This window comes from Cygnus olor, chromosome 4 (assembly GCF_009769625.2).
Source record: "Cygnus olor isolate bCygOlo1 chromosome 4, bCygOlo1.pri.v2, whole genome shotgun sequence".
In the NCBI taxonomy this organism is placed as follows: Eukaryota; Metazoa; Chordata; class Aves; order Anseriformes; family Anatidae; genus Cygnus; species Cygnus olor.
In genome coordinates this window covers 18,161,189-18,180,094 of record NC_049172.1, presented here as the reverse complement: position 1 = coordinate 18,180,094, position 18,906 = coordinate 18,161,189, and the positions used below count along the sequence as shown (strand labels likewise).

The following is an 18,906-nucleotide window of genomic DNA, read 5'->3' as shown; positions in this document are numbered from 1 at the left end:
TGGCTGCTGAAATTGGTATAAAGACTACATATTTTTTAGAAAGGTTTGGGCTGTGTGCTCCTGTGCACTCCACAGGGCAACCTCAATGGGAACAGCTCAACAGCACAAAAAGAAGTATAATTTTGTGGTGTGACAATGGAAATTAAGTGAAGAACTAATGATTCACACTTCATTTCCCTCCTCCCTTCCCATCTCAAATTTTACTGAAATTTCAGTTTTATTGAAAATTATTTAAAATAATTCAATTTTATATAAAATGTGTTTTGTTTTTTTTTCCTGTGGGGGCCAAAGAAGGGAGAAAAGAGAGTGAGGGAGAGAGAAAGGGTGAATCTATCTAATTTAAAACTAAAGGAATTCATAGATTATACTGGAAATGGCTTTGCTTCCAAAAGTGTCATGGAAGGAAATAAATTCCTATCTCACTTGCTTCTATATGCCTTTTTGTGGGACACAGAAAAGATGACATTTTAAAGGGATTACAAAATGCCCTCAGTACCAGATTTAGCCACTTGCAACCAATTTTGAAGCATTTTTTAGAATAACAACCCCTTCTCTGAAAGCCTAAAATGCATAGCAACTATGACCGCTTACTTTCAGTTCAACTGTTTTCAGAGATTAAATCAACCATTGCAGAAATTATTTCCCAGACACATCTTTATCTACCTCCTTGTTAGCTTTCCTGTTGAAAAAATAAATAAATGAATAAATAAAAAAATAAGAAGTGATATAAGAATGAGTAATAGTCTTTCAATAAAACATTATTTGAAGTATGTATCTGATGCCACTAGGTCACTAAATCAAGATGCCACAACTTTCTCAGCATGGAACACCTGAAATGAAGTATGTATTAATAATCTGCCAATTATAGCAGGTGCTAAAAGCCAAGTTTGCTTTCTCTTGCTTACAGAAATCTAAAAATGAGATTCACACACTGCTTATTTTCCATATTTCATTTACCTTAAGTCTAAGGCAGTAAGAATTCAAGAGATTCTTATACAAAGGCTTTGACAAATCTCCTTTGCAATCAAATACTGCTCTGAAACAAAGTATTTAAAGTAGGATCCATCTCTGGATTGGTAAGAACTTTAAAAATTAAATCAGAGAAGTATATTGATTCCATTCCCTGAAAATGGCATGCCTAACACCATGAACATGCCTCACACCAGTGGTAGGTATCACCCACAGCAGACAGAACCAGTGTGTTAGGCACGCTGCTGTCATTTATTTTAGGTTTATAGATGAGAACAATACAAAACAACATAAACAAGAACAGTTAGATCACATGACATAAATAAACTCCTTCTACGAGGTTTAATCCTAGGAGGGCTAAACAACACTCTGTTTCTGAGGTACCCCCCAGCATTCCCTGGGGTACTTTTTGCACCTTGCAGAATCAAACAGCCCTTCTTTCCAATATGAAATCCCCCAAATGAAAAGTCACTGTGAAGAAGTCCCTACAGCTACCCTTTCACAGAGCATTACCCTTTGACATTAAATGCAGACAGTCCAGCCAGCCGGTCTGAAAGTACACTGTGCGTGTCCACATCATATAAAACCTAACATCTAAAATTATTTATAACCGAAGCAACTAATGCCAGAGAGTTCCCTCTTCATTCTTGGCTTTAAATAGCACCACTACATTTAATGCACCAGGAACAGCACTTGAAAAGCATTAGAACCTTCAGCTGAGAAATCTTCAGAAAAGGCTTTCAAATTCATCACATTTCTCAATCAAGTCAATAAGCAGCTTGGCTGCATGTAACATCTCATGCTAAAACATGACCAAGACTTTAAAAGGCAACAAAAATCAACACTGACCTTGCTAGTCACACTCTGGGATCTTGATCACAGATATCCAGGAGGTTGAGCAATGGTTATGGGAAGTGAACCCATGTTAGCCTGACCGTGCGCTGCAGCTTTCCAGGCAGCTTGCGCTTGCACAGCCCAAAGGCCTCCATTCTGCCACACAAGACAGCACTGCAGGTAGCAAGGCTCTGCTCAGCATCTTCAAAAGATACACATAAAACCCTTTGTGAGCTTCCCTCAAGAAAAGATGTAGGGTTCTCCATTCCTTCGTGTCTTAATCAACTCGCAGCCATGCACGAGAGTTGCATAACCACGGCGAAGGCTGCCACCTCGCAGACCTACGCAGGTCTGATTGACCGCACCGAGCCTGAAATGTTGGCACGTCTGCCTGAAGAAACCAGATCTTCACTCCTGGTACAAAGCCAGAGCAAGTGCAGCAATAGCAGTAGAGACATTCTAGCAGGGAGTAAAAAGCATGTAAGACAGCACAAATATAGGTTCATAAAGTGATGAATATTCTGAAAATAATACCTGGCACATGGAATCACACAAACTTCTCAGACAATGCCCTACACGTGTGTGTGCACGTGTGCGTGCACGTGTGCATATGTTGTCCCAAACAGACAGCATGACGGTTCTCCACTTGCCATTTTATTTTCAATATGAATTGTCTGGAGGGCATTAGAAGAGCTAGCAGCTTAGCAGTTCAGCAATTTGTTCCAGGAGGCTGTTCTGCTCATAAAAATTAAATGTCATATGAACCTTCAGTTGCATTTAGTGTACCTATGAAGATACTTCACTGGCTACCAAACAACACAGAGGAACAAACTAGATGAATGTTGCTTGCACTAAAATAGCGATGCACTAGTTAAAATGAATTACTCACAACTGTGCTTTCAGGACAATCTGGATCACACAGCAACTGGGAAGTGGCTGGGACAGCTCATCTCCTCTCCCAGACAGAGATCTGGTGAAAGCCAGTTTTCAATTTTGTTCTGTTGAGCCAATGGAAAGCCCTATAAACTTATGGCTCTTAGTTCTACCCTCAGTGAACACAGACCATCTCGACAAACACCGCGTATGTTTCTGACTGAGAATCACACAGGTAATCATGAATTCGCCCAAACATCCTCCTCTAACCAAGAAACACTGAACATTGGCAACAGAGAACATCAAGCATATTTAGTTACCAAACTATCTCGTATTTGTTCTTTAGCTAAATGGTCCCCTTTCTTTTCTTTTATCATGCATTAATTTAAGTGAAACAAGATACTTCTCCCCTTATTTGTTCCTAAATTCAAATTTTTTTTTCTAAACATATACAAAAAATAGCCTCATCTCCAGCCACTCTGTGAATTAATTGCAGAGAAAATTCCATAAAATACTAGATCTTAATCCAGCCAATTCTATTTACTTAAAAACCACCCTAAACCCACAAGTCAGGACCCCAAAACTCCAGACACTGCAAATAATTTGACTGGTTATCACCAAAGAGATTTCTTCAATCCTTCCCAGAGTTGTGTGTATGCGTTTCTGTGTGAATGCTGACCACAGTACTTCTTGGGTTGCTTTTCAGTGTCTACTATCCAAAAGGATGGCTTAAAATTCTGGGTGGCCTTCATTGTTATTATGGCTGGATCACAATTTTGGAATAATTTTGTCCTCCTTCCTCACTTTCTCATGAGCTCTGGTGGCGATGGCAGCAACTTGAGTTCAAAGTGCCTGTCTGTGTAGAAGGAGGATTTGGCCACAAACCATTCCTTACTTGTCCCAGGAGGAAAAGGTGGTCAGCACAAATCTAAAAATCAGCCATATCCAGAAAACAGGGTGCTATTTGAAATGCAATGATCTAGGAAATTACAGGAAAGACATCCTGTGTTTTCTGGTGCCGGTCACATATAGTTTTAAAAATCTATCCTTCTATGTACAGGGCAATTTCCCACTAACAGCAAAAGGCAAAAATCAACCTTGAAGATATGCCATATGAGCCACCTGGAATTAATTGGCATCGTCTGATTTAGGCTGAGATTTCCCTAAAGACTAACCTCCTCCTCTCTATTCCCAAAGCCTGCAGGTACAAAACTTTAAAACAGATGACAAAACTAATGAAATCTGATACTTTGCAGATACTTACAGAAACCTGTCACAGACGACTGACTGCTTGTTGTGTATCATAACATTTGCACTTACTTTTCCTCTGAATGACAGTAGAGGATTTACCTCCTCAAGTGGAACTCTCCAGCAGCACTACTAGTCACTCTGATGATCCTTAAAGATGCACACTAAGTATGAAAATGAAAAGTGGTGTTCTTCTAATTATACAGCATGAATACATGTGTTTTTTGGTGTTTTTTTTTTTTGAATATTTCAAGGCAACTTATTCTACCTGTCAGGTATAGGTGAATATTAACTTGGTAATGTTCAAAGCAGAAGAGCTAAAAGTTCACAGGGCTACATACATACATCCCATACTCTCTACATTACATCCTCAGAAATTCCTTACAATCATAAAGAGAAATTAAAAAAACAAAACAAACAAACAAAAAAAACTCCATAGCAATGGAATTGTTTCATTATCTTCAAAACTGTCCTTGAAAAGATGGGTTTTCTGATGGGAATTACAAAACCCACCACAAGTGCAGACAACTATGGAAAAGCCAGGAATAATTATAATACTTCTAAACGGATGTTTTAGGGCAGGCAACAGCAAGTGGGTGAAATTGTCTGGAGCTCAGAAACTTACTTTACTCTTGAAGGACATGTATGGGCTCAGCACTGGATGGCAATGTTTCATACGGAACTGGTGATAGTTATTAAACCAAAACATGGGAAAAAGAGAAATATGAAGTAGAGCTACTGAGTGCAGAGATCGAACAGATTAAAGACAGTCCTTCAGAATAACGACTCCACTGTTTATTATTTTGTTTTGGAATATATCTTTGCTCTCTGCTGTGACAGGTATACGTGTGACATTATAAATTTTGTCTTGACAAAAATCCCAGACAATAAATCTCAGAAAATGCCTCTGAGAGAGCAGAGATAGCCGTTCTACCATTTTATGCCTACCACCATGAAATACACATTGGGTTCAGTGATGTGATGACAACACCATGACTCCTTAAAGAGTTAAAGTCATTTCCAATTCTTTTTCATTCTACCTTCTCCTAAAGCTCTATAATGTAGGCTCTGAAGACAAATAAACAAACAAACAAACGAAAACTCTGAAAGCTATTTCATGCAAAGACAGTTGTGTTCTGCTAACAGGTTCAAAGCATGAATGTTATCATTCAGTTGGGAAAACTGTAAAAATTGTGAGCATGGCTCTTTCTAAAACAGCTTAACTCAGTTTATTCACGCTATTTTTTTCTCTCCCCTTTCTCACACAAAGGACAGAAGATCAAACAAAATGATGTTCACAGTCTTGATTGCCTGGATTTAAACCAAAGCCTATTTGGAGAAGCCTGTGTAAAAAGGAGCAGACGGACTCCAAGCGAACGTGAGCAGTGTTCAGAGGATTTCTTTGTTCCAAGTTTATCATACTGAGGATATGGCATACAAAGAAAGCACAAATAACAAGCACATGCTGGATGAAAGGCCATTTGGGAAGCACAGGCAAAACCAGATGAGAAGCCTGGGATATGGAGGAATTAATTTTTGGCATTGATATGAATTCTGAAGCAGTATAAAAGATCAAAGAGAAGCTACTGATGGTTTGGAGTCTGATAGCCCCCCAAATTAACAGAACATCTCTCTAAAAATATAACTGGGTATTACAAATCTCTTACTCTTATACTTTGGCATTAGACTTTAGCCACAAATGATGCCTCATGGCACCTATGCTTAACACAAATATCAGTGTGTGGAGACAGCCCAAATTATTTTGCAGCGGAATGCCCACTCTGCTTGCTGGGAATTATTTTGAACACTCAGATGAACTGAAAATCTGCCTTAAAAAAAAAAAAAAAAAAAAAAAAAAGGTTTGGGCTATAGCTGATGAGCAATTTTCTTTTCATATCTGTCAGCTTTTCAGATTATGAGCACTGTTTTGTATTATAGCTAAAAGTAAAATGACTTGGTGACCCCAGTTATTTGGATAATTCTTGAGGTTGATGTGGCTCAAAATCGTGGAACTAATTTGTCTGGATAACAGCTTTACAAAGGTTCAGAAAAGTCTAGACATTTTCACTGTGGGAAAAAAAAGATGCACAATCACTTTTATACAGACTTTAAAAATAATATCCTGCAGTCATCCTTTCGTACTGAAAATTGTGCTTCTAAAGTCAACAGTGGATAAACCAAATCAGTTGAAGGAGCTGTGTTTGTACAACACTAGGTTTGAAGGGAGATGGAAACAGCCTTTGATTCAGCTGGTTTGCAAGTGATGGCACAGCAAAGATAAAGCTCAGCTATCTGCAGTGCTATAGGCTCCACACAATGTTTAAGGTAAGTGAATTTTTGTCTAGCAATAACGTGGTTTAAAAGTTGGCCACTTCCCAAAGAACTAGGTAACTGGGTGAGTTGCTCTCCACACCGAGGCCTAGGCAGAAGAGTAGGCTTTCCAGTAGCCTCACCCAGTTTGCCTAACAGGAGAAAGAAGGAAAAGGAGGAGAGGGAAGAAACAAGTATTTTATCCGAGTATAACAACAATCTCTCTCACTACAGCTACAATTTTAGCTTCAAATTAAGTTTTCAAACTTAGCTGTAACATACTTTGGCCTTACTCCATGCTGGCCTGCCAAACTGCGCTCCAAAACTGGTTTAACTGGAGCCGTGTTCAAACGCTGCTGCCAAGCTATTTTAGCTCCAGAACAGGAGGGGAAGGAAGAGTCAGCATTTCTTAAAAATAAAATAAAATAAATAAATAATCCTTAATTCTTTATCCTTGATCGAGAAATTCAAACAGTTATGTATAATCAGAAAGCCTGAAATCCCTTCAAAATTAAGGCCTTTGTTATACAAGCCCCTGAATTTACTACAGATTGTAGCCACATGGCAAAACTATTTTCATAAACACACTCCGAGTCCTAGTTAGCAAAACAAAAAGCTTTTCAGCTGTGCTAAGATAAAAAATATTCCTGCAATTATTCATCCGGCAGTAACACCCAGCTCGCAATCACGGCCTGCCCAAGAGCTTAATCTAAGAAAAATCAACAGTGTGAGAAAGGCAGAGGTAAACCAACCAAAGAAACGTAAAGCACATGGGATGGTGGCTTCAACTGTCTTCCTCCTGAAGTGCAATCAATCTTCCTGACTCTGTCAAAACAATGAGAAGCTGCAACGTAGCCTCTGCTACCAGCGTGTTCAAACAAGGATGGAGGCAGTTTATGAAGGTCTTCTTTCAAACACAGCTCAGTCGGTTCAGGCCAGGAATTGGCTTTTTTTCCCTTCTCAATTCAAGTTTGGCTGCCGGCTTCTTGCGGAATTACTCTTTCAGTAGGCAACTGCTTGCCCAAGCAGAATCCAGTAGGATTGTCCCCTGCCTAAATTCTTATTCACGTTTCTTTCTTTGGTGCTTTTTAGGTTATGCAGATCCAACATTTTGCCTTGCACAGCAAATGCAGCTCTTTCAAAAGTGATCTTTATGCTTCTTATTTGACAATGCTGCATCAGCTGAAGATCTACAGTCAGTCTGGAGTAAGAAATTCCCCTCTTTGAGTACTAAATTTCACAAACGCACTTGTGCACACCAAGGGCGTTCCAGTAAAAGAGCTTTACAGTGCCATACTTAGCTCATTTTTCATGGGATACTGCCAAGATAGACAGATAGGTAATGAAACAGTGCTACAATCTTATCTCTCCTTCTTTCTCCAACTATGAGTCCCAGCTTGGAGAGCAACAGTGGGACATGCTTAGTTCATGACTAGCTGCACAACTGTCACCCAAACTACGTTTGACATGGAATCAGCAGACTGACAGAGGCACATAACGACAAGTGAAACCACATCTGTACCATAGTCAGTGCAACAACCTGACTGCAGCATGTACAGAGCCGAGTAACCCTTGGTATACGTACACGACCCTGGTTGTTCAGATCAGATGCATATTTTCAAAGGTATTCTCCCAGTCACCCTGGCCATTCACTGCACTGAGGTTCACTCCATGGCACAATCCTGAACAACCCTTTTGGAGGAAAGGAAATTGGAACATGTGCTCCAGAAGAGTACCTAATCTAGTCTCCCTCCTACTAGGATTAGACTTCTCCCACTTCCTTTTTGACATAAATTTCATATCAATAGCTGTCCACCTTGTCCAAAGGTTTTAGTGTATGCCATTTTATTGTCCAAGTACAGCAAACAGGCTGAGGCAGGCATCCAGGCACTAGCTCCTTCCCACCATCCAGAAGCAAATTGGTATTCTGTGCAAGCCTGAAGTCACACATACAGAGGTTACATGCTCATCCTTGTACAAAACCAGTCCTCTGGTTGTTCTTGGGGTTGTTTCTTCTTTGGATGCTGACTTGTTTGTTAATTCACTACAGAGCCCCTTCCAACCCAAACCATTCTGTGATTCTGAGATTCTGTGAATACCAAAACAGGCCCACAGTATCAGCCAGGACATCTTTTATTTGTAGAATTCCATTCTACAAATGCCATTGCTTAAATATTCATAGTCTATAACACATTAAAATGCTGACATACTACCTCAACTAATGAGCAAGATCCTAGAAGCAGCTGAAGGTTCAGATCTGCTTTCCTGATACAGATCTTCAACAGTACCTAAAAAAGAAGAGGAAATCAGTAACAAAACCCAGCAGAACAACTCCTGCAGGATGCGAGCAAAATTGTTCTGATTTCCATTCTTTGCTTCAAATGGTCAGCTCCTCCTCACGACGCAGCCAGGTGTGGGAACATATTCTGAAACATCAGTTTGAGCGTATGGTATATATTGCTTCTCAATTTGCAGCCTTGGGTAGGATATTAACAGCTACAGGTTTTCGCTCTTCATGGTATGCAGCAAATCCAACTTCTCCATTTCTTAAAGGCTGATAGGATATCAAACTTTGCCTGTGGAGGCAAGAAAATAAGTTTCTTGTGATGGCTCCTATGTCAGAGTCTGTGCTAAAGACGTTATCTTTCTGTTCTGCCCAATAATCTACCTGGGCTGCAAAACTGAACGAAGCCAAATAAATTTCAGCAGAACAGTATCAGTCACAAAAAATACTAATGTCAAGGACTGCAGTATTTCTGATGGGGCAATCCAACCTTTCCCCTTTCCCCTCCTGGGCCTCCAGAGCAGAAATCTGTGGTAAGATATTCAGCCTTATGCAAGTTCCCAGGCTGACCCAGCTCCACGTCCAGGCAGATGACTTCTATAGGCTTTCCAGTTCACAAATTTATTTCCCCAGCTGAGTTTTGTGGAGAGCTTTTTGTTGTTATTCTTGAAATCCTGCTCGCCAAATTTGCTAGGAGAAATGCAAAGGTTCTCCACCGTCAAGCCAGCAGTTATGTCAGCTGTCTATAAAAATGGCACTTCATGGAAGTAGTGAATAAAGTCGCTATATACCACTGCTTGAGGTCCTCCTTCAGACTTCTGGTGAACTTTTCAAGAAGTTTGCTTACCATCAAAGGAAGAATCTATGTGCAGCACTTCCAAGCTTGCCTCCCTAAGAAGGAGATAGATGCTCCACCAACCATTGATTTTGCCTTTCAACTCAGATGATCTGTTTCTAAGAGCTTGCACTCAGCAAGGTGGAGAAACCCAGTATTGCATATCCCAAATGCCCCGCTGTGTGTTGCCAGACTCCTGTTTCCCTTGACATGGCAGGAGTCAAACTCCAAACAGTGAGCTTCTTTGCTCGCAAGTTCCAGCCTTCCTTCCAGCCACCACTTCCAACCCCAAGCTGTCTCTCAGGAATGCTGTGAGCACCGGTCACATCGTTCTGTATTTCTGCTGCCTTTCTGCCATCTGCAAACAGCTGCAATTAAATCAGCCCACTGTCTAACTGCGTGTTATCAGCAGTGCTTGTTATCAGATCCTTAGAAAACATGGTATACTGAAACCCACGCTTTTATCGGCTAGGTTTCAAACATGCTAAAATACTGTGGTTTTCAACATTCCCCGAGTTATATTAAAGAAAGATAGATACCATACTCACCACCTTCCACAGGAGGAGATATCTGTAACAACCATTACGCAGTTGTTTGGACACATACGGTAATATGACATGTTTTCATAAACAGGCAAAATGAGATCACTTTAAAGAATTCTGATAGCCTGCAATAGTCTGCCAATAAATGCAAATAAGAGTTGAGAGAGTGGTTTTGGGGTTGTTTTGCTGGTTCCTATGGAAATATTCCCTATTTACAATGCCAAACAGAGATCAGAAACAGGTCAAATATGCAGTAATGGAACGACACTTATAGTAAAGATGTAACATGCAAAGTATGAATGATCCAAAATACTTCATAAAAGCAGTTTCATATACAAGTCATTTAGCAAGCGAGTATAAAAGACATCACCAGCAAAAATGCACTTGGTGAGTGCCATCTTCTTGATTAAAAATTTATTTATTTTTTTAAGCTCCAGTCCAAAGGGACTAAATTATGGAATAAGACTTTACAGGAGTGCCTATGTTACAAGAAAAATAGGATTCCAAATGCCCAAACCTAATTCTTAAGTTTGAGGGATAAAGCACTCCTGTGACCAAAGGTGGTCTAAAAGGAAGGACAGACAAAAACCAGAGAGGATAAGAGAATTTACTGCGTGTTTTACAGCTGTGTGGGGCATTTCTGATAGTTTCTCGCAATGCAGTACAAGTGAAGCAGCTTACTCTCCTCTCTGCATCCATCCCTGCATCCCTTAGTTGTGGCTGCACAGCCACGTGTGTGGCCATGTGATAAAGTAGAACAGGGAACCAATTCTTGACCAAAAGTATCCCAAGAAAAAAGAAAATGAGCTAGTTTCCTAACCGAGCTCATTGCAGAGTACCCCAAAGAGCTGTGCAGGCGCAAAGGGATGCTTACTGAAGCAGGAACAAGAGATAGCAGCCTGGAGAAGAGCACAAGAGCTGCTTCTGCTGACACTGCTTCAGAAGGAAATGCACAAACTTCACCTATGAGCACATCAGGATGGGGAAAGCTACCTGGTTCCCAGAGCATAGTGGGTACATTTTAATCAATAACAATGAAATAGTGTAAATATACACTTTACATAATCAGAAAGTTGACTTAACTTATTGTGTGGGGGTAAAAATGCAACATCGACATTATTTTTCCGCAAATTCTGCTCTTTTTGCATCTGGTTCATTGAACTAAGTGCAACCCATCTGTTACCACATAGGACAGAAAAACAGTCAAAGAAAAAAAAATCTTATTTGATACAAATCAAAATTATTTACTTAGACAACTAATGAAATGGAGTACATAGGCAATTAAACACCATAGAGGGCTTTACAGAGTACTACAGACTTTCAGGAAGATTTGTAAAGTTTATATCTGGGACAATTAGATACAAAATGAGGTTATTAAGTCTGATGTTGAAACTAGTTGCCTCCGAATAAGGCACATGCATCTAATAAATTAAAATGGTCACATAAAATATTTCTAATAGTTGGACATTGCATGGGAGACTGCAAACAATTCGGGAATGGATACCCAGAAGCAGTGTCTCACCAAGAATAAATGTTGAAACAATTAGAACAGATTTCCTTCATTTACGGGAAGCATGCTACGGGGCTGATCTCTCCCTCACAGACAGTTTCTTCTGTCTGATTTGTGAAAAAATTTGTCAAAATCAGACAGGGAACACCTCACTGCTGGAAGACGGTCAGTCTCGCAGACCACCTCGTAGCAAGAACAACTTGCTACCATATGTTATCTATGGTGTTTTTCAGTGTCAGACTCTACCAGTATGACTAAAGTTGTGCTTCCATGGGACAAATGAGGAGACAAATGAGAAGGGTTCTTTTTTTTTTTTTTTTTTTTCCCCGAATGACACACAAGCATCCGCTTTTCAACTCCTGAAAACTTCTTCCAATTGTCTGAAGGAAGCTCCCAGCTCCTGACTTCCCCATGGACAAGAGGAGACCTGGTCCCATGGCACAACCGCCTTCCTTGCCCCTCACCTGCCCGCACTCCTCCTTGAGTCCATGTGCAGAAAGAGTGCAGACACCGTTTGGTGAGGTATAACACAGGTATAAATAACACCACCTCTTGATTTCAGAGTTGCTGTGTAACTAGCATGGCAAAAAGCCCTAAGACTTTTTGCTGGCCCACAGAAGTGATGTTTCGTGCTACGTACTTCTCCAGTACCACCCCTGAACGTTCTCCCTCTCAGCAGCAGAAGAAAGCAATGAAATTCTGCCACTGGCTACCTTCAGATGCTTGCTGTTAACCTGAAACCCCTAACAAGTCAGGCTCACGTTACAAGGATCAAAAATACAGCCTAGTCATCCAACCTACTGCTTCTAGCAAGCCCACTAAAGCGGTGCGCCTTGGAAAAGAATCACACATTCATGTTAATTCTGTATTTCCACAAGCTTTTTCACCTCATTCACAGTGCTGAAAGTATTTCATGGCAAGTCACATCCCATTGTTTGCTCTCAACTGCACGATAGTCCAAAAATATACAAGGGCAAAATAAAATCCATATTATACCAAATCATGCACAAACACTGAATTCAGAGGAATTAATTTCAGTCCTCATGGAAGTAATCAGATATCTTCATGATATCCAAATGCTACATTTTCCTTAACTAATATGGAGATGTTTCTCAATCTAAGGAAACTGAAGAGAGGACAATAAATAATCCCTTCCAAATTCCTTGTAAATTATTATTTATTCCATAACCACAATGCACATGGTACTGCACAAACAAAATAAGATAAACATAATCGCTTTCCCATCTTGTCCAATAGCTTGCAATCAAACTCCAGACAAAGAAATAACTAACCTCAAACAAAATGGGCTAGGACTAGGGATTAGCTAGATGAATTCACACAGCTATAGAACAGGTTATCCACACAGTTCATTGTTTTCACACTAAAGAAAGTAAAGATTAGAGTCCAACTCCTCCTCCCCAAACAGAGTCACACAAAGAAGAATGCTCTTTAAAGGAAAAATATATTTATTCCATACATTTCTCAAAAAATTACACTTCATTCTGAAAAGCAAGAAGCACAGATGAAGAGATGTTGCGTATTATACACAGAAGACAGTAGTAAAGTGTGGCAAAATAACTTCGTGCAGTTTGTCTCTTCCTTCAGTCCTATCTCAAAACTGACAAACTATTCTTAAGTTCCCTGCAGAAAATCTGGAGGAATATTTATTTGCTTGGATTTTGCCAGTGCAGGACATTCCTACAGCTCACCAAAATTCTAGTAACCAATACAATTGAATGAGGTTAACAAAGTACCATCCCTTTCTGGTATTACAACTGATGAAATAATTTTCAGAAATGAGCTAATTTAGTGAGACCAGCCGTACATCACAGAGGCAAAAAAGACCTTGACATTAGTGATATAGGGGACTACAGCTCAGCACTGAATCACCAACGCTGACTCTGCCCATTCTAATTACTTATCAGAAGCAGCAGCTGTCGTGTGCACTCCACTGCATTTCTGAGGAGTTGTCCTTGGGAGCTGAAGGCACCAAACATTACCTGTCCTGGCAGCTGCACGGAGGTCTTTGTGGGGCAGCTCTACTAACTGCTAGCGGTGGTAGGAGAAGGCAGTTGAAAAAGCCACATGGAAGAAGAACTGGAGCCCGTGGATAACCAGAACAACGATGTAATGGTTTATGTATGATTCTTTCCTCCCTTTTTTTCTTCTGGGTGGCTGGTTTACTTCTACTTGTCAGATGCATGCAGCCAATCAGACACCAATAAAGGATTCTTCAAGTTTTGGAGAAGAAATCAGATAAAACATTTTATATTTCTTCATAACAAACTCACATCCTATGCCCTGGATCCTCAACACCATGCTGTTTCTAGAAGCCATAACTCCACACAGTATCCAGCTGTTATCAGAGCTGTGGGATCCATCCCATTGCTATTCCATACCATTCAAAATATGAGTTCATTGCTTTTCCTTGCTACATATTGAGAGGCTAGATCTTCTACCAGGTTTGTATTATGATATGTGAATAGACAGGTACTTTGTGAGGGCCTCTGTCCTTAAATTTAACTACACTAATATTCTACTCCAGTTTGATGCTTAATTCTTTGTAATGTAGGATGGGTGTATATATACGTATGTATGTTCACACACAAAACTATCACACATATGGGGTCTTAATGGCCACAGTAAGTAAAATACAGATATGACAATCTTTTACACATGCTATTCCAGTAGAACCTCTCCCTGAGTTGCATCCAATACATAAACCCAACACCAGCCATCAGACTCTCCACCTTTAACACCCCAAAACCTCCCACCCTCATTTTCACTGGGGTTCATGGTCAAGTGAGATTGATAGAATTAAAGGATATCTGTGTACACAGTTGCTGCAGATCATATCTCAACATCTCTCTCAAGATCCCTCAAGATCTGAAGATCTCTCAAGAGATCTTCAATAGCCATCTTGCAAACAGAATGCTTTATTCAAAGCAATCGTGCATTTCTTTTCCAGCTGTGCAGAACAAGAATGAGCTAACTGCTCATTCTATGGCCAAGTGCATGTGATACATTTCTCCATCTGTATCCTAGATACATTGTGAAATCTCTCATTCTACACATATGCAATCCTTTGCAGAACTTGTGAAGACAATGACAACATTCAGCGCATTTCTAAATGATCTTCCCCTCAAAGTACATCTATACAGATAAATTACACTGTTGAGATCAGGCGAGATAATATTGTGGCTCTTGGATGACTGTCAGGAATGACTAAACTTAACAATCCCAGAAGCCACTTTTACTAGTAACCTTTATAATTCTCTCCGGACTTGTAGTGGCAGATCACTTACATGAATGCTTTTCCCAGCAGGGAGGAATACACATTCGTCATTTTCTGAAAGCTCAACTGTTTGCTTCCAACAGCCCTGACACCTGACTTATCAATACTAAATTGTTTGGCTACTACCTAGTTCAACCAGTGGAATGAGGTTGACTCTTACCCCAAGTGGACAACGCACAGGAGGTTGAAGAATTGACAAGACCAAGGATCAGAATTGTATTGTGACAGTAAATGAGCACCACATGTGATCAAAGGTGATGTGATAAATGACAAAGGTGCCACGAAGGTGGGCACTTTCCAGTACATGAAAATTTCAGACACTGAAACCTGACACCAAATATTTTTAGATACTTTCTAATAATTTCAGCAGCATAAAAAAATAGTTTCATGGTCTTACTACATAAAAAGCTAATGTGAATACCTGAAGTTCTGATTTAAAGTCACAAATATGCATACAAATGGCAGCGCAAACTTTTCTACATCTTTGGCTGTATAACATTAATAGATCATTACCTGTCTGGGACATGACAGAATTAAGATCTCCAAATGTTGACAGTTTTGGAAAGAAAGGCAAGAAATTTGGGGGCAAAGGGCTGCAACACTGAAGAACCCCTTCCTTCTCCCTTGTGCACATCACCTAGAGATCTTTCTAATTGATGTATATATACCATTCACTGAGTTTGGTCACAAACTGCTGTTCCTCTGGAAAAGGGGAAAAAGAAAAGGTCACTACTTCTTTGCAGAATTCAAAGTAAGTTCCCATGCCAGCAACATTACTGCTGCTGCTGCTTTGCTTCACTTCTCCCACCCTCCTGCCCTCAGACATGCCCTGATGTTTTATTTCCATTGACCTTCTCTTTGTAATAACTTAAAATTGATAGAATATGTTCAAAACATATCATTGATGAAAAACCTGAGGGAAGAAGGGAAAAGAAGAAATGGGAGAAAACTGATCATTCCAGTATCAAAATGAAACAGTAAGTCAAAGACAGGACTGGTAGCCTGCTAAAACCATCCAGCCTATATTTTAAGTTAATGCCCTACATAGTACTACCTATGTAAAAGAAAGATTCCCCAAAGTATGCCATCCTATGACCAGGGGGGAATTCTGGTTAAAAGCAGGACAGCAACAAAACAGGAAACTTTTGTTTGTTTGTCAGAATGATACTTGCAACATGATGGACAGAGGTCAAAACGATACCTACAGAACCAGTATGCATGAAGGTGATCCAAAGCTAGATAACCAAAGCTGAGAGAACTTTACCATCTTAAAACCTGTATAATTTAAGGAATAAGATTTAGTTTAAACTCCTTTTTGTTCATTTATGGTCTTTCCCCTTCATTCCCCTCTGTCTTAACACAGTTCACTGCAAAATGAACAAAAACCTGCCAAGGCACAAAAGGAGGAGCTAAATGTTCATAGTACCTTTCAACACATTCTATTTTGCAATGCATGAATGTCAAAACTTTCCTCAGTTAATCTGCAGTGACTGCTAGCTGAAAGGTAGAAGCAAGGTGCATTTACAAGCAAGTTAATGACCACGTTGACTTAAACTGATGTATGGTGTGTTTTTTCTTCTACAGTTGCAGAATTAACCTGGCCCATTTTTGATCTCCACCCTTGTAAAATCATTGTTTCACACCTTTTGACTTAAGATACAAGAGTTTCTTGCAATTTACCTCCACCTGGAGGAATTCTATTCTATCTATTCTTGTATCCAACATACTTACCCAGGAGTTCTGGCTGGTTTTAGTCACTGTAACAGTCATTTGCAGCCAGAGATTTACAAACAGAACACTCCTTCAAAATATATTGTTGCCAAAACACTTAGAAAGTGAAAAAGGGTTTTAAACTTTTTAACCTTTATTATCCTGTTATCTTACCTGTCTTTCTGTACTCACTGCCACTTACTATGCTAATATGTTCATATAGTAAATATCCCCATAAAGCAGCTAATAGTTGGCACCAAAAATTTAACACATTGACTCCAAATTCACTATCATCCTTAAGTACCTTCTCAACTAGAACCTTGAACTTAAAAAAAGTTAGAATTATATAAAGACAGGTTGAAAATACGCTAATTACATTAATTTATTAAGAAAGTTGAAACTGATTTTGATTTACACTACATATGTACAAAGCTAGAAGCAGCTACATACTCATGCATCTTATCAAGTACATTTTTACCAAGGTCGGAGTCTTGGTCAGACCATTTATGCATGCACTCTAGCCAACATACTGAGCTTCAGGATCAAACCTTCATTGCATTAAGACTTCACAAAGTGCCAGTCTTCACCCATGTGTGAAGAATTACAAGTTGTATTTTAATAATAACATCAGTTAGACTGAAGATTATTCCACCCATAGATAATCTTCAGCACAACATGTAGTAACATGTCTCTGTGGGGTTGTTTTATTCATTTCCCAGTTTATATTAGAGCCCAGCAGGGTTCAGAAGAATCATGTGTGGACAGGGGTAGAGTCAAGTGGAACCAGCTGCAGCAAAGGACATCTGCTCACAGTGGTAGAGCAGGCACCGTGTCTCTTTGCATCTGGCAGCACAGGTGTCAATGAAAGCAAGTTTAGTTTTTGCATAGGCCTTACGCCTATTTTACTATCAATCTTAATGTTGTAATGCCATTAGGTGACACAAACCAGAACCCAACACGTTTTCCACACTATGTAATCCAAATTCTGATCCAAGACCCACTGTGTACTGAATCTGCACAGTGTCTACATGAAGTTTCATAGAATTTGTTTCATTTTGTCTTTCTAGGATAATCAAACGATCATCAGGTTGTTTCAATATAAACAGGCTCTATAATGCCACGATCCCTTGTGTAACATTCCCCCTTTCTGAAACATCTGAATGCCTCCCAAGACATTTGTTTTGGTTTTAATAAGGAAGAATACAAAGAGAAATGCGTTTGAAAGCTTTTAAAATAAATACAGGTCAGGTATTAATACACTTGAAACAGAGCGCGGTGCAGCCCTTCGGTCCCGAAAGGAATTTCACAGCCTTGGGCCAAGCTTTAGGAAACTCCTCTCTCTTTTACAGCTGGGTTACTTTCGGAGGAATGATGTGTTTAGTGGCAGCACAACAGGCGGCAGAAGCTGCAGTGCCCCTCAAAACCCCGCACACCCTCATTTTGTTCATTTAACGGGGTTCCCCCTCAGGGAAGCCTTGCCTCAGATCCGCTGCACTCAACCACCCAAACCGCACCGTAAATGCCAAGGGATAACCAATTGTTTAAAATCGAGGATTTTGAGCTGCTGCTTCAGACACGGCGCATTTTCAAGACTGCTTCATTAGACGGGCTTTCTCCAGCTGCGAGTAGCACTGCCCATCCGATGACATGCACTTCAAGCACATTTCTATATTTAAACATGCAAAGCTAGAAGAAGGCAAAGAATCTTACTTGCTTCACAGCAGAGACCTGCGCCCACCTCACGCCCCCCACACAGCACGTTTTCCCCGGCTCCTTAAAACAACCCTGAGGAACCGAGGTCGCTGCGGCTGTGGCTTTGGGCTCGGTAAAAGCCCCCGGGCGAGCAGGGAGGCCGCCTTCCCCAACCAGAAGCCCCCACCTCCGCCCACTGGAGCCTCCCGGGGGTCCCCGCTTCGTCCCCAGGTCCCAGCCCCCGTCCACGAGGAGCCTGCCGCAGCTCCGCGCCCCGCGGCCGGCCGGCCCCGAGCGGGGCAAGGCGGGCGAAGGGCGCCACTTACGGGGCCGGGCCGCGGCTCCTGGCGGCGGCGGGCAGGGCTGCGCTGGAGGTGCGGGCTCAGCGGCGGGGCTCTCTCAGCGGCGAGAGCCGCCTCGCTCCTCCCGACCGAGAGACCCCAGCCGTGCCCGGCCTTCCCACACGTGCGGGGCCGCCTCACCCCTCCCCGCCCCGCCGACCCCCTTCCCGCCCTTCCCTCCTCCTCTCCCCCTCGGCAGGCTGTGTCGTGGGTGTCCCCCCCCCTTCCCCGAGCGGCGCCATGTCGCCTCAGGAAAGCCGGGGTCCCCTGAGGGGCTTTCCCTTTTTTTCTCTCCGGACTGTGAGGCAAGGAGGCGGGGCAGCGCCCGCCACAGGGCTCTACGAGCCTCCCGGTGCCCTCACTGGGTGCTGGCACCTCGCAGCCACCCTTTCATGCCGCCCGCCGCTCCTTTCCATGCCTTGCTGTCAGTTGCCAGCGCTTTCTGCCCCAATCTCTCGCCCTA

The 18,906-nt window shown here is 41.3% G+C and overlaps 1 protein-coding gene across 3 annotated transcripts in view; it reads right to left on the bottom strand.

Moving 5' to 3' along the window:
* SLC7A2 (solute carrier family 7 member 2) overlaps positions 1-18,584 on the bottom strand; it is a 50,039-nt gene extending 31,455 nt beyond the window's left edge. For 2 of the 3 annotated variants that reach the window (XM_040556949.1, XM_040556950.1), the window contains exon 1: positions 18,429-18,584. The gene's annotated coding sequence lies outside the window, so the exon portion shown is untranslated. Of the gene's footprint in view, positions 1-1,818; positions 2,006-18,428 lie in introns of all 3 variants that reach the window. The other variant, XM_040556946.1, reaches the window with a different exon arrangement.
* Between the last annotated feature and the right edge of the window lie 322 nt (positions 18,585-18,906).